Below are 16,863 nucleotides of genomic sequence, written 5' to 3'. Positions count from 1 at the left end.
TGGGCCCCTAAGACTACACACCGTTTTCATCTGTTCGGTGTCGTGTTTACACACACAAACTTTGACAGACATGCTCCAAGGTGTCTTTTGTACGTTTCTGCGCTGATTTCTCCGAATTTTCGAAATGCCTCAATGCATATAGAATTGCTGCATCCTCTATTACAGAGCTTCTTACCCTGTGGTCCGTGCACCCCTGGATGTCAGCAGCGACTACTCAAGAGGTCCACAACTGCCCACAACGGTCTCTGTTGCTCTCTAGGTCATTGAAACATGCAAGCCAGTCGGCCACTCCAAGATGGCGATCCTCTCAGAAAAAGTTGGAAATCAGCTGCCCTGGAAGTATTATCAGACATGGGGGAGGGGCCGGCAGTAAAATCAACAGCAGACTGAACAAGGCCAGGAATACCTTCAGGATGCTGAACAATGTGTGGAGGTCATCTCAGTACAGCACCAACACCAAGATATGTCCATACCATGTCGGAAAATCGAAATATTGTCCTGCTTTTGTGACAAATGTTACAATAAGCATTAAAAGGGGACTTTTCAGCAAGGTGTGCACACGTGGAAGAGTAAACATAATTTTGAAGCCTCCAGGAGGACGTGAAGGGGAAGATGCTAGCTTAACCCCCAGAGCAGTCGCTAGAGTTGGTTCCAGAAAGAAGTGTTTGCTGAAATATGTTTTTTTAATTGATGGAGTGAAAGCGCATGGAGCAACCTATAATATTTTGTACATACATATTCTAATTGTATGATTGCCTTAATGCATACAAATAATATAAATCAATTTCTAGTTGTGTATTTCTTCTTTACAGTATGGGGTCGATTCCGATCCGGTAAAATCCCCGTCCGTACGATTCGTATCCGAAGCCGTTTCCGTACGACTCGTACGGACGCCGTACAACCGGACGATTCCGATCCCGATCCTCCGACCCGGGTGCGATTCGTACGGTACACGTCAATTCGTACGGAAAAGCGCACGATCACCTACACACCGTACGGCGCGTACCCCCCATGATCGCAGGGGTATGCGCCGTACCCCTGTGATCATGCGGGGTACGTGCTGTACACCCAGCGTACATGGGGTACGTGCCGTACACCTACCGTACATGGGGTACGGTGCGTACCCCATGTACGCTGGGTGTACGGCACGTACCCCGCATGATCACAGGGGTACGGCGCGTACCCCTGCGATCATGGGGGGTACGTGCCAAACCCGGGGGGGGGGGCGTTCCGTACCTGTTTCAGCGCGAACTCTGCATTTACGACTGTTTTCGGCTCCCGTAGGAAAAGGGTCGTACGGTGCGTACCCGACACGAATCGTACTTGCTGGGTCGTAAAAACCAGCCGCGAACAGTAGTGATGTCGTGTACAGCGGGTTCCGAGTGAGACTCGTACGGAGATTTGAGTCGTACGGAGTCCTGTACGACTCGTACGGAGTTCGGCTCCTGGTACGGATCGTACTTCGTCGTACGTACGGGACGTTTACGGGTACGATTCGTACGTGGAAAAAACGCTCCGTACGACGATTCGGAGTGCATTTTACCGGATCGGAATCGACCCATATATGTTTCTGGGTGTTCTTATTTGCTTTTAACAATTCTTTATACTTATTGCACTTCTGTTTTGTAGGGAATCTTACCTCAAACATTCAGTTTCCAAAGGATTGTTTTTTTGTGAATAGCTCTGCCCCAACAGTACCATGTTTTTAAGATCGAAGCGTATGTCTGGTTTGCTTAAGACATTTTTGGGACATACAGAAAGCTGACCTAGGAATGCATTCCATCCACAACTACCAGTGGCTTTCTGTTTGCTGGCTATATTTTTGTTAGGCTGTCCAGCTTGAGCCCATACCTCCCATTGCCCAAACTTTGTTCACTGTATTCTTCCAGAAACTCGCTTTCTGTAAACAGATCTTTACATCTTTTTCTTATCTTGTCACATTTGCTGTGCATTTAAAGACAGAGGTCAAATGTTCTGAGGGAGATTGGTGTTTAGTTTTCTTTCTCTGACTTGAAAGTGAGAGAATGTATGTGCCAATCTTGCTAAGTACCCATATAAAAGAGGGTGTAGGAAGTTTTTATTTTCTAGCACATAAAAAAGAACTGTGCTGATGATTCAGAATATATCATAATTAGTACAAACAAAGCATATTTTTATTGTAATTATGAAGTGTGGTGGAAGCAAATATTTGAATATGATCAAAACACATCAATACACTAGGTGATAACATTTGCACACATTATCGTTTGTGTGCAGTAAAACCGTATTTCAGTGCAAATGTAATGATCATTTCAAGTGAAAATATGTTGCGTGTAATGGCTGTGAGCTACCATGCATACTCTACATTATGCCACTCCACTCCACTCCACTCCACTCTGTGCCACGCCACTCCATTCCACAACACTTCACTGCACACCACTCTACGACATGCCACTCCACCCAACGCCCCTACACTCTAAGACACTCTATGACATGACACGCCATGCCACTCCAATCTATGCCACTCACTTCATGACACAACACAACACAACACTCTACTTTATGCCCCTCCACTCCACACCACTTACCCTACTACACCTAACCCTACCCCACTCCAATCCATCACACTCCACTCCAATGTGCCCCAATCTACCCCACTCCACGTCGCTACAATCTACCCCAATCTACTCCACTACAATCTAATCCTCTCCCCTCCATCCAATATACCCCACTTCACTCCACCCCACTCCTGTTCCATCTACCCCACTCCAGTCCAATCTACCCCACTCCACTGTACCACACTCCACTCTATTCTACCACACTCCTCAATTCGACCCCACTCCAATCCAATTTACCTCACTCCACCCCACTTTAATCTATCGCACTCCAATCTACCCTACTCCAGTCTACCCCTCCCTAATCTACTCCTCCCAATCTACCCTACCACAGTCTATCCCATCTCGCCACTTCAATCTACCCCACTCTACCCCAATCCACCCCACCCCACTGCAATCTACCCCACTCCAATACAATCTACCCCACTCAACGTCAATCTACACAACTCCATTCTAATCTACCCCACAATGATCCACTTTAATCCCATTCCACTACACCCTAATCTACCCCACTCCATTTCACTCTACCCCACTTCACTCAACTCTTCCCCAGTCTATCTCACTCCACTTCAATCCCGACTCCACTCCAGTCAACCCAACCCAACTCCACTCCATCCCCCTCCACTTCAATCTACCAACTCCACTTCACCACAATATACCCTACTTCAATCCACCCAATCAACAGTACTACACTCTAACCCAATCTACCAGACTCCAATCCACTCTACTCAATCTACCCTAATCTACTTCACTCTATTCTACCACACGCCATTCAAATCTACCCCACTCCAGTCCAATCCAATCTAACCCACTCCACCCCAATCCAAACCACTCCACCCCACTCCATTCTATCCCACCCACTCCACCCCAAACTACCCTACGCCAATCTACCTCACTCTAAACTACCCCAATCTACCCCCACTCCATTGCATTCGATCCTATAATAATCCACCCAATCTACTTCACTTCAATTCACCACACTCTCCTCCAGTCTACCCCATTCCACCCAAGCCTACCCCAGTCCACCCCATTCTTCCCCAATTCTATATACCGGACTCCAGTCTACCACTCTAATCTACCCAACTCTCCTACTCCAATCTATCCCACACTAAACTACCCCACTCCAATCTACCTCACTCCTATCTACCACAATCTAGTCCCACTCCAATCTACCCCAATGTACTCCAATCCACTCCGCTCCATTCAACCCCACTTTATGACAATTTACCACACTGCAACACCCAAATCTACCCCATTCCACTGTACCCCAATCTATCCCGCTCCAATCTACCGCACCCCACCTCAAGCCACACCAATAACTTTTAGCAATGATACACTCTAGTGTACAACATGGCTAACAAATGTTGCCAAAGCCAATAGCTCTAGCAGAAGCGAGACCTTTTGGCTTAGCCAATGTTGTTGGAAAAGGAGTCTAAGCATCTGACCGCCTTAGTGACTCCTGAGGGCATGTAACATTCTACGTTGATGCCCTTTGGATCACCACACACTGCCATGACAGAACCAACATGTACTAGAATGTAGACCGGTTGCTGCTGTTACAGTTTGAACTGGCTGTTGATGTTGATTGCGAGCTCAGCTACCACCTACCTCACCTGCTCCTGTTGTTTGTATCCTGCACATCTCATGGAATAAAGCATCTTCTTTCTTATGCCAGTGATGCCAGACTTTCCTTCCAGCATTCCCACGATAGCAGTTTTTCCATTTTAGGTCGAAGTGGCGTCTAAGGTTTTAATGTGTTCGAGGAGGTATTCTGGAGTTATTTTCTGACCGTAGCCACTGATGCTTTGTAGCCCAGGCCCAGTCTTAAGTAGACTTTGTTCTATTTTCTTGTTCCATTCACTTAGTAGGACTTTGACTTCCAAAATGTTAGCAATGTCCATTTTTTACAATGATATATTCGCCTTGCCCTCATGCTCAGATTTTGCACGATTGTGCACCAAATGTTGAAATACAAATACATTGTTACACAGTTTATGGATCGTTCTTTTGTTTCTAGTGCCTCATAATGCACATGAAGGACAGTTTATTGTCCTAAAAAAGCAAAATACAAAGACCAAGTTGGAGCTCTAAATTTATGATTTTTAAGACAGCGCCATCAAGACGTACTTCAAAATATCACAGGGTGCATGATGAAAGCAGGAATTAGCGGCGGCGGCTCCTCCGATATGGCAGAGGAGCACCTCCCCTACCGCCAGCAGCCTAAAAACATGAAAAATAAAACATATTTATTGTCGTTTTATTTTTCCTTCCCAGGCTGAATCTTTGGGGTGCGGTGCCATCGGGGTAACAGTGATGGAGGGGGAGTGATGGCCACTGTTGTCATAGTGCATGTCGGTTTAGTTAGGCTGTCTTAGGATATCCAAACTGACATGCGCACTAAGCTGTCTCCAACCCGAGCTGTGTTGCCAGGTTGGAGACAGCAGGCACAGGCTTCCAGTCTCTCTGGGAGCGCAAATCAACGACGTTCAGGCCAATACTGATGCTGCTGTCATGCTCCCAGCAGCATGAGAGCAGTGTCTGGATTGGCTGCAGGAGAGTCTGGGAGCCTGTGCTTGTAGTGGAGAGGAGCAGAAGAGCGTGGTGTGACAGATGCATGTGAATTCTTTTTTATTTTTTTTTATTTTTGCACATCACCCTTCCCCCCTGTTCCCCCCTAAACCCCACCCTCCCTCCCCTCCCCTCCCCTCCAACCCACCACCCTGCCACTCTTCCCAGAGACCAACCGCACCTGGGAATTAGCTAGACTCATGACTGCACTCTGGGGCCCAACTATCAGCGGTGCTGCAGGTACAGTGTGGCACTTGGGCATAGCAACATGAGGGACTATTTCACTTCTACAATAGCTGTGTTCTATTGATGTAGTATAGGATGCAGGCCATGTTCCTCGTTTGCGTTAGAGCTGAGGTCACCAGGCGTCGATGATTTGCTGGGATTTGTTCGAACACATTTCATTAAATTTAGCACAGGTTTTGGATTTCAGGAGGGTCTTCTTGACATAGAAGGAGACACGTTTTCAAGTGTTCGGGTGCAGGATTAATTTGTAGCACATAGCAGAAGGAAAATTAATTAGCACAGACGATACTATGGGTAAAAGATATGTTTAAATCCAGTTAGGGACTCAGCAGCTGCTCCTCCGTTATGGAGGAGGGGCGTCGCCCCACTGCCTATGCCAGCGAATAAAAACATGTAAAATGAAAAGATAATAAAGCAATTTTATTATCGTTTTGTTTTTCATGCCGGTGTCGAGTCTGGAGGGCAGGGACATTCTCTGGCAGCAGCATGGAGGAACAGTGGTAGGGCACTGCAAGTGCGCATGACAGTTTAGCTGGCGGTCCTAGGGCGACCAAACCGTCATGCACACTTAGATATCTCCAGGCTATTGCATGGAGGTACAGCAGGCACGGGCTCCGATCTCCAGGCACAGGCTCCAAGCCCCTGTGGGAGCGTAAAACCAGCCCGCTCCGCCCAATCCCAGTGTTTCTCTCATGCTGGGTAATAGTATTACCAGCATGATAGCGGGGTCTAGATTGACGCAGGGGAGTCTGGGAGCCTGTGACAAACGCCACATTTAGAGGCCATCGCCACACATTGTCCCCGCTCTCAGTAAAGAGGCCTGCTGCCCCCGTGGTCTGCTTCCTACCCCCGGTCATGGAAGGGACTCTGTTAATCTTGCCAGGAGAGGCTTGTGCAGGTAAGAGGGGTCAGGGGGTGGGAAGGGGTAAGGAGGACTTGATAGATAAAGATAAGGGAAAATTAAATAAATAATAAATTTCCCCTCGTCGTCATCTGTCGAGTCCCCCCCCCCCCCGGCTCCGCCCCAAAGCTCTTACCTGCACAGGCCACTCCTGAATCTTGCATCCTGGCTGTCAGGTGGAACGCTATGGGAACTGGTGCTGATACATCAAACACCAAAAAATACTTTAGGGGGCCTTTGATGTGTTTGTGTCAAATGCCCATCCATGTGTTGTTACTGGACTGGGGCTTGGGGTGGCCTGAAAACACCAGCTCTGTTATGAGACACATGCAAATAAACTGCATATGACTGTGTCCGTTCTGTCAGAATCTCTGGGCGCTCAGATTTCTATTGCACTGTGTGATCATAACAAACACACGCATGACCTTTTGGGAGAGACCTCACTAGCCCTGCCCGTTGTCCATTGCCGGGTGAAACCTTCCGTGCAGCACATTAGCACCTCTGATAATGCAAGCTTAGGATGGAATGTCAGGAGCAAAAGAGCACTGAGGCAGCAGGTAAGTTTTCATTTTTATTTGTTATTAATCCCCGCGCTGCCCACCACTTTTCCCTGCTGGCAGCTACCAGTGGTTAGGGTCCCATTGCCTGTCCTTTATGAGAAGGTGAGTGCTGTCACTTCAGTTATTCTGTGTACCACAGTTGATGAAAATGCTACCGTGTGTTAAGAGCTACAATCACTCACAAGGAGTTTTAAGTGCTATCTAAATGTCATCACAATACAAGAATACCATAACATTCATGGGTCGGGCAACCAATTGTAAGTCATACTGACTGCACTATAATTACCTTATAATGCTTGACACTTTTACACACACATAAGACAAAACTGCTGTGGGTCATGTCCATTGTTAGAAATGGGATTTCTGGTTGGCTAGGGCTTGCGCCTAAGCCAGGCAGAAACCACCACTCTAGTCAGGGCAAGGGAGTTACTGGCTGAAGATAACCCCTGTTCACCCCTTTAGTAGCTTGGCACAAGCAGTCAGGCTTATCCCAGAGGCAATCTGTAAAGCATTTGCACAGCACACTCATACAGCAGCGACACAGTAGGCACACCACAAAAGAAACTCCACACAAGGTTATATAAAAAATATCCTTTGTGTTACTCATAAACATATTAGATCATAATCATAAATATACACTGTGCCAACTGGCACTAGGTAGTACTTTACAAGGGATTATATACAGGACAGGGCCAATCGGGCCACTGTCAGAACCATAGGAACAGGTAAGTAATGAAACAATCAGTGACTACTAGTAACACACTCTACTTAGCAGAAACTTATTATGCAGAAACACATTAGGCATAAATCACATTTAGAAGTGTACCGTAGTAACACTCCCTAGGTACATACATCACCTCAGGCATAAACCACATTATGCATCCACTTAGGGCCTTGCACCCTACCAGCACCCCAGGTGCCCCCAGGCCGACTGGCCCTCCTCGGGGGCCCGTCTGGGACTTCCCCGTCATGCCCTATGTCCAAACAGTCAGGAGTCTAAGCTGCCTCTGCAGCAGGGTGCAGGCCCAACAGGCCGGCACCAGAAATGAGGGGCGAGGGTCTACCCCACCCTTGTCTCTCCTGAGACAACAAATAATGCCCCTTCAATGTTGCAGCTGCCGGCGATCTGGCGGTGCAGCTGTATTCGCCAAAATCGGCACCAACAGTGCCTTGGGAGCCCCCCTCACCGGGGCTCCTCTTCTAGAAAAGAAGACAGGTATAACAGTGTTGCGCCAACAGGGTCTTCCGAGCCCCCTTCACCGGGGCTCTTCCGGTGCCACTCACAGGCATCCACTGGGTGTGGTTTCAGACCCACTCACTGGAACTTTTCTAGTGCAAGGGGGAGAGAGAGTCTCCAGAAGGAAGCAGCCACAGGGAGCCCGCGAGGCTCTGATCTACCCCTCAGCCTGCGGGTTTCCTCTTTTCACTGGGACTTCTCTACTTTCCCCGGTGCCACTGCTGATGTGAGTCCACGAGGCTCCGGTCCCTCATTAGGCGCTCACCCAAGCGGGGTAAACTCCTGCCTGGATCTCTGGCTCAGCAGCGTCCTGCCGATGGGTGCGGGCCACGCCCACAACCAGGCTTTCTCCTGCCTGACTTCCGGCCACGTTGGGCACGATTGGCTTCTCCTGCAGGCCCCGCCACAATCAGGCACTTGCCTGACTTCCCCCCATGTCGTCGCTCGGGCAATCCCCGACCGGGATTCCCTGCGGCTGGGCTCTTCCTCAGACACCACGGAGCGAGCCTCCTCCTGGGCACTAAACACAGCCTGGCAGTTCAGGCTGGACTGTTCCCATTAGGCACAGGGTCAAGACTGATTTGCATATGGCTGGGTTCAAACTGGAATGGCATGGTGAGCACACACACAGGAGTCCCGCCCTTGCCTGCCGCACTTTAGGAATGTTGAGCTCCCTTCTAGGGATCAAAGGTAACGAAGTGAAGGCGTTTCAGCACGCGATCTTTGCCAATCACTCCCCTCAAGTCTGGGCAATGCCCTCCTTGTGTTGAGTGCGCTATTCAGGGCACAGTCCATAGTGATCAGGGGGCGAGCTGGGCACAGGCAGGCCAGCATGTAGGGACACCCAGGAAGCAGCAGCTGGGTCCCACAGTGGTTCCTCCTGTCGCCCAGCAGTCCTTCGCCCCAGAGCAGGTACATGTAAGCACCCCTTTCATGGGGTCACAGCCCCAATATTTATACCACATTTGTCTTTGTTCTCTCCCCCTGGTACAGGCCTAGACCTGGTACACCAGTTCTAGAGGGCACTCCAATCTTTGTTTACAGGGCACCAACACCCTAATTGTCAGAGTAGGTCCTGACCCCGGACACACCACAGTGGGGCGGAACCAGCATTGTACAAGGCAGGCACAGACCTATTCAGGGTCAGGGACTACTCCTCCCACTACTTCAAATGCAGACCTGCCTATTCAGTCTAGCAATGACTCACCAAGCCCATCTGGAGCCACACACCTCACCAGCCCCTGTCACTCCAGAGCCAGACATGCAATACAGATCAGGCAGGTGCAAAGACACATAGCACACAGAAATGCCAACTTCTAAAAGTGGCATTTCTAAAATAGTGATAATCTGCGAACACCATTATGCAGCATTTATTAATACCATTCCAAACATACCAAACTTGACCACGCTGCTCCTCTCATATCAGGAATTACCACTGAAACACTTATCAGGGAATCCCCAATGCATTCATATGAGAGGGCAGCCTCACAGCAGTGAGAAACCAAAATGGCTGTTTGTCACTACCAGAACATGTCACACAATTAAGGTACATGGCATACCTTTTACCAACAATGCACCCTGCCCATAAGACTAGCTAGGCCCTACCTTAGGGGTGACTGATATGTAGAACAAGCATTGAAAATGCAATAGGTCTCGCATTAGAAAAGTTGGAGCTATTGGTCTTGTAAATATAATTATTTTTTAAGTTATGTTTATGTTTTTAAAATATTAAAATTATTAATATTGTTCTTTGAAATGCCAATAGTTATAAAATTAGCAAATGTGACACCTACAGCATTAATAAAGCTACATGTTTAGTTTTTCCCTGACTTACATGTATTGATATTACAAATCCCAATGGCTTTGGTCTTTGCTTTGAGTGTTGCTGTGGTGGTGCTGATTTGTGTTGTTGTGGTTTAGAGTGGTGCTGTGGTGTTGCTGGTGTTGCGCTGAGTGTTAATGTGTTGCTGCCTAGTGATAATGTGGTGGCGCAGAGCGGTGCTGTGTTGGTGCTGAGTGATGCTGTGTTGGCGCTAATGGTGATTTTTGGGTGGTGCTGAGTGATGCTGTGTTGTTGCTGACTGATGCTAGTGTGGCGCTGAGTTATGTTGGGGTGTCGCTGAGTGATGCTGGTGTTGCGCTGAATGATGCTGGTGTTGTGCTTATTGCTACTGTGCTGTTGCTGAGTGGTGCTCTGGTGGTGCTGAGTGATGATGTGGTGGTGCTGAGTGGTGCTGGGTGGTGCTGTGGTGGTGCTGTGGTGGTGCTGAGTGATGCTGTGGTAGTGCCGAGTGGTGCTGTGGTGGTGCTGAGTGGTGCTGTGGTGGTGCTGAGTGATAATGTGGTGGTGCTGAGTGATAATGTGGTGGTGCTGAGTGGTGCTGTGGTGGTGCTGAGTGGTGCTGTGGTGGTGCTGAATGATGCTGTGGTGATGCAGAGTGGTGCTGTGGTGGTGCTGAGTGATAATGTGGTGGTGCTGAGAGATAATGTGGTGGTGCTGAGTGATAATGTGGTGGTACTGAGTGATGTTGTGGTGGTGCTGAGCGGTGCTGTGGTGGTGCTGAGTGGTGCTGAGTGGTGCTGTGGTGGTGCTGAATGATAATGTGGTGGTGCTGAGTGATAATGTGGTGGTGCTGAGTGATAATGTGGTGGTACCGAGTGATAATGTGGTGGTGCTGAGTGGTGCTGTGGTGGTGCTGAGTGGTGCTGAGTGGTGCTGTGGTGATGCTCAATGATAATGTGGTGGTGCTGAGTGGTAATGTGGTGGTGCTGAGTGGTGCTGTGGTGGTGCTGAGTGATAATGTGGTGGTGCTGAGTGATAATGTGGTGGTACTGAGTGATAATGTGGTGGTGCTGAGTGGTGCTGTGGTGGTGCTGAGTGGTGCTGCTGAGTGATGCTGTGGTGGTGCTGAATGATAATGTGGTGGTGCTGAGTGATGATGTGGTGGTGCTGAGTGATAATATGGTGGTGCTGAGTGGTGCTGTGGTGGTGCTGAGTGGTGCTGTGGTGGTGCTGAGTGGTGCTGCTGAGTGATGTTGTGGTGGTGCTGAGTGGTGCTGTGGTGGGGCTGAGTGGTGCTGTGGTGGTGCTGAATGATAATGTGGTGGTGCTGAGTGATAATGTGGTGATGCTGAGTGGTGCTGTGGTGGTGCTGAGTGATAATGTGGTGGTGCTGAGTGATGCTGGGGTAGCGCTGAGTGATGATGTGGTGATGCAGAGGGCAGAAAGGCACAAAAAATGAGTCTAACAGAGGGCAGAAGGGCACAAAAAACTCGAACTTTGTGTGGCATTCAGCAGCAAGTTGTTTTCCTACCTATGGATTTATATATATATCCGAGTAAATGAACTTACAAAGAGTAACACTCATCAGCTTAGTGATGTGCTATGTCACTGAAAGGATGGTGAATGGAAACAATAAATTGCCAAACAAAGAGCTATGGAAACGTAAATGCTGAAAGAAAAATTATTCCTATGCCAACTGGAAAAATTTAGTTGCTAAGAAACATGGCCTAGCATGCAACAAAACAAAAACACAATTCAGGCAAGAACTGAGTAAAGACTGTTGAATAATTCTTACCCAGCACGTGGACAGGCAGAGGATTAGACCCCGGGACTGATGGCGCGAGGGTGGTCATTAGGGCAGCCAGATGTAGTCTGCTAATGGCTGACAGCGGAGACTGCTGCAGGGGGAATGTGCGTCCGATAAACGAGGATGACGGGCAGTGAGCCACGGGTGGCATTGTTAAATGTGTGCACCCGTGTTCTGAATGTAAAAGCGGGCTCAGTGTTAAAGATTAAATGCAGCATGTGGTCTGGGGGGTAACCAGGCTGTGGGTGACTCTTGATGGGTTTAGGGGCAGTGTGGTTATTGTACACACGTTCGATCTGAGAGTGGACTGAAGGGGTTAGAGTCGAAGGGAACCCAGATCTTGAGAGAGGATGAATTGTGGATGGAAACTGTAAAAGCTGCCAGGTTTACTCGTTCGTCAGAAAGAACAAGAATGGAAACGCTCTAACTTACGAGCAAAATCTAATAAGGGCGTGTAATGGAAATCGATTTGGTAACTCAGATGGATACGGAGGGGGGGATAAGGGGGAGCATCGGGAGAAATCACAGGGAATAGGTGGGCTGGACGGAGAACAAGTCGGATGGGGTGGGGGCGGGGGAGAAGGGGAGTGGGGAGCCTTTTATGAGCGAGTGGGAGGGAACACCATATGGGGCACTCTGTTACATCAATTACTGCAAGCAAGCTCTTGGCATTGCTGTGGGGGGGAGGAGAAACGCGAGACACGGCCTGGCGGCCGTGAAAGTGAAAGTACGGCCGGCCGGCCGTGAATAATTGGGGGAGGAGAAATGCCTGAGGCAGAGCGCACAGCTTCAGATTCCTGTGGGAGGGAGGCTGGTGGCTTTGAAGTGCACGCGCTTTTTTCACGGGCACTGCATGCAATCGCCGATGGTTAAGCTCTGGTTAAGCCCCAATATCTCTTGCAAGCTCAATGCGCAAGCGCATTGACAGGCTCGACCTAAAAAGGGGGGTCACAGACGTGGCACCCACTTTATGTGCCACGTCACCACGGCAGTAACCTGCGTTCACAGGCCCTGCAATGGCAGAGGCCTGAGACAGGTTTGAAAGGCTACTTTGGTGGGTGGTGCAATCAGCGCTGCAAGCCCACCAGTAGCATTTAATTTACTGGCCCTGGGTATCTGAGATACCACTTTACAAGGGACTGACAGGTAAATTAAATACGCCAAACAGGTGTAGACCAATCTTACAATGTTTACCACAGGGAGCACACGCACTTTACAACAGGACAGCAGTGATAAAGTGCCCAGAGTCCTAAAACCACCAACGCCAGGTCAGAAAAAAGACTAGGAGGAAGGCAAAAAGTTCAGGGATGACCCTGCAAAAAGGGCCAAGTCCAACATCCATCATCCAGTAGAGTAGCAGCTCACAGCAATAAACCACCCATCACTAACTGAAAAGGGTGGAATAACTGAAGAGATCTGCCACATGCCACTGGCCAATGGAGGACTTTAATTTAGTCTACCATTGCAGGTCCCGATAAGCTACGTTCAATGACCGCTTCTGGACACCTGACAATGACAATCGGAAGTGGGATGATATTAGCAATGCGTATCCCAGCACAGCTCTCCACCATTTCTCTTCCCAATCTATGCCGGCCCAGGCCCACAAACTTTAAACAAAATATCCCAGAATAGACAAGTGAAGCAACCAGCTAAGTGGACTATGATTCTAAAAATACCATAAAGGGATCTGCAGAGCTGCTCAAAGCTGCCAGCTTAGTGAAATAAGCATTTGCAATGCAATAGGTCTTGCATTTGCGAGAGTTTAAGCTATTTGCATTGTAAATGACCATTCCTTTTATTCATCTGTTTTGATAATTAACACATAAATAAAAGGCATTGTCATTTACAATGCCAATAGCTCAAACTCTTGTAAATGTGAGACCTCGGACGCCATTGTCCTGGGCTGCTTGGAAAGTGAAAGCGTGCATGGCATGCTGAAAGTTGCAGGAAAGTTTGTCATGCCTACAGTAGGAGAAACGCATTAAAGAAAATAGTGCTTACCGACTAAATAAGACTTACCGTGTAACAACCAAAGTAAAAGGGCCAGTCCTCATGGGAAGTTACAAATGAAGACAAGGCGGTACTAAGAAGGGACTAACAAGCCAATTAAGGAACCAGAAGCCAGCATTTACATAGGCCAATGACACAAGCCAATGAAAAATATGGGCAGAGAGTGGGCGGAGCTTCAAGTCCATACTCAAATACAGCATGCCTCCCAGAGCAGGTCATGCTCTGCCCAGGCTCGACCCAAAAAAATAAACAGTGCCACTCGCTCTCAGATTTCTTCATCAGCCAAATTGCTAACATGACACACCAACCACAGCTCTTCAGGCACGACATGGATTTGGAAACACTTCCCACATAGGATCAAAACAAAGAAAACTCACTATCCGAACGCACACCATAGCGTGCCATGTAGGCAAGTGCACCAGCGCCCCAAAAAAGGGGTTTAAACGCTACGTAAATGTTGCAATACAAGAATATCAGTCCTACTTTTGTGTTTGTGGAATTGTCGAGGTTTTTCGTTTTCTTACTATTTACAATTTGCTCATCCTAATTAGGCCTCTGGCGCCGTTGCTACTGACCGAGGCTCACTGAAAACGCAGTCAAGATGAAATCCTGGCCCCACGGGAAGAGACTCAGGTGTTCCTGCAGCCGGGGCCTGTCCGCGCGCTGAATGCCTGACCATGAGACGAATGGGAGCAGCGGCCTCTCACGCCTCAGTGCGCCCAGCACTAATGAACCCAGGGAAAGAGGCCCAGGGCCAGGCATTAGGACGAAGGAGGAAAGACGGCGGTAGGGGAAAGGGACTGCCGAGAAAAGAGGACGGGGAGGAGAGCGATGGAGAAGGGAAGGAAGGCAAAACCCACAGTGCCGGTAGGGAGAGCAAAGCATGAAGAAAAGAAAAAGTGGGTAATAAAGACGGAGGAATGAAGATACTGGAAAATATATTTTTTAATGGGCTCTTCTGTACAATGGTTAATATATATAGCCTGTCTGTGAGTACTGTGAGTAGTCCTAATGGCGGCAGACATGGGACTCGGGCACATGGAGATAAAATGCTCGCTGTGCCATCGGATCCAAGTTGCACATCACTAATGGCATGGTTCCTATTGGAGAAAGACCTAGACTGATTAGCAAATGGTTGCTCTGTCTGGAGAGTGGCATGGAGTTAAAAAAACAAAAACAAAAATGAACTGGCATGCAGCCCCCAAGTAATTCCAGTGGCTCAGACTTTTGTAAGCATTACACCTATCACCTTTTATTGTTTTGATCAAATGGTGTTTGCACAAGATCACAAGTATTTGGGCAAGTGAGAAAGTTGGGATTTGAACTCTAGGGGGCATATTACCAACAACTAGCAATATTTATCGCTAAATGCGCTTAGCGACTTTTTTTTTATCGCTGCCTATTGCTGGATATTTTAGCGGAGAAAACATGCTATGAGCAACGTTTTTCTCCATAGCGCTAAAATATCCAGCGAAAACAGCGTAATGCGAGAATATCGCTGAGAATATAGCGATATTCTCGCAGTAGCGACAAAATGCTCTTAGCCATGTTATCCACCTCCCATTGGATAACATGGCTAAGAACTTCTGCAATGCATCCATTGAGTTTATGTCTATTGCATTTACTGTTTGTCTAATCTTGCTTTATTATTTAACTATTTGCAAGGGACAGTTGGCTCCAATATTTTTTGCCTGTTATTGTTTGTCTCTTTTATCTCTACTTTTCTTTACACTGTATGTTGTTTCACTCTAAGATAGGTACAGGCTTGTACCCTATCAAATGTTTAAATTTGGCCCTTCTCAAGGTCATCTATTTTTGGATATATTGAATAAAAATCTCCTGACCCGACTGGGTACAGGAATTACAGATATAGTACTGCTCTAAGTCTATAACTTCATTTCCTTGTCTAATCAAGCTAGCCTTAGGACCTCTGTTTTTGATAATAATTGTTTCCCATGGTCCGAAGGTATCCATTGGGTTCCCTTGTTTAAATTAAACGAATTGAGCGCAAACGCCGGTTTGCAAGGGCTCTCTATAGTCCGAACCAACTTGGTTTGGGTCCCCCTAGTACTTCCTTTTTCTCTTCCTCTATTGTTAATTATTTTTTCCTCCTCTATCTATTTATAGAACTCCTTTTTCTTTCACTCAAGAAACGCATCCATTATGTCAGCCCTGGCACCTCTATACACAGATGATTACATAAAGCAATTGTGTTCTGGCCCTTCATTATTGTCAGAAAATTCAGAAGTCCCTAGTCAAGCCAATACTACACTCCCCGAGCAATTGGAAAAACCTAGGAAAAAACAGGTGCGCTTGCAACTAATGGTCCTGATGCTAACAGACTACCTGAAGGCTGATGTGATTCCATTAGGCTTGCAGGTCCGAAATATACCAGGTATTTTTACAGACAATCCTAAGTACACATCTAATTTTAGCTACATAGGAACGACTTGTTCCCGCCATTGGTTAGCATTAGGCATTAAACCAAAGAGAGGGACTCCGTGTAACCCAAGAGGAAATGGAGCTCCAGATAACTGTTAGGTAAACCAAAGTTTTCCTTTTGGGAGGTAAGGATGATTACCGATTCAGACACTCACTTCACTCGGTCAAGAACTCTCACTCCATTATATATTGTCAACTGGTTTGGGAAAAGCTCAACAATGAAAACAAAAACAGTTATAAAATATACAATTTTATTTTCCATAAAAAACATAAATCGATCTACTATTTCATTAAAACCTTACACAATACATGTTAAAAACCACCTAATGTGGACTGGGAGAAATATGGACCAAAACAGTGAACTTTGTCTTGGTGTTTGTTAATTCGGACACTTTGTTGGCAACATTGGGAAGTTATACATTTCTTATACCCAACTATTGGTTGACAACTCCAAATGTAAGCCTTTTGTTATTGCGTCGACGCGTTTCGGAGACCCTTGATGATTGTGGCCTCCTCTTCAGGACAGTATTTTTTGATTTCTCCAAATTGTAATATTTCACCTAATGTATATAAAATATTACTATTAGCCAACATATCTCAACTACAACCTTTGTTAAAACGCTAATGCACAGAATCTAAACAGTTTAAAACAAAAGCAATCATATTCCTATATTTTTTTTTTTTTTAAAACACATATACGTTATCTGATTATATT

The sequence above is a fragment of the Lissotriton helveticus genome, chromosome 10, assembly GCF_964261635.1.
Source record: "Lissotriton helveticus chromosome 10, aLisHel1.1, whole genome shotgun sequence".
Taxonomy (NCBI): Eukaryota; Metazoa; Chordata; class Amphibia; order Caudata; family Salamandridae; genus Lissotriton; species Lissotriton helveticus.
Note: the sequence above shows the minus strand (reverse complement) of the source record.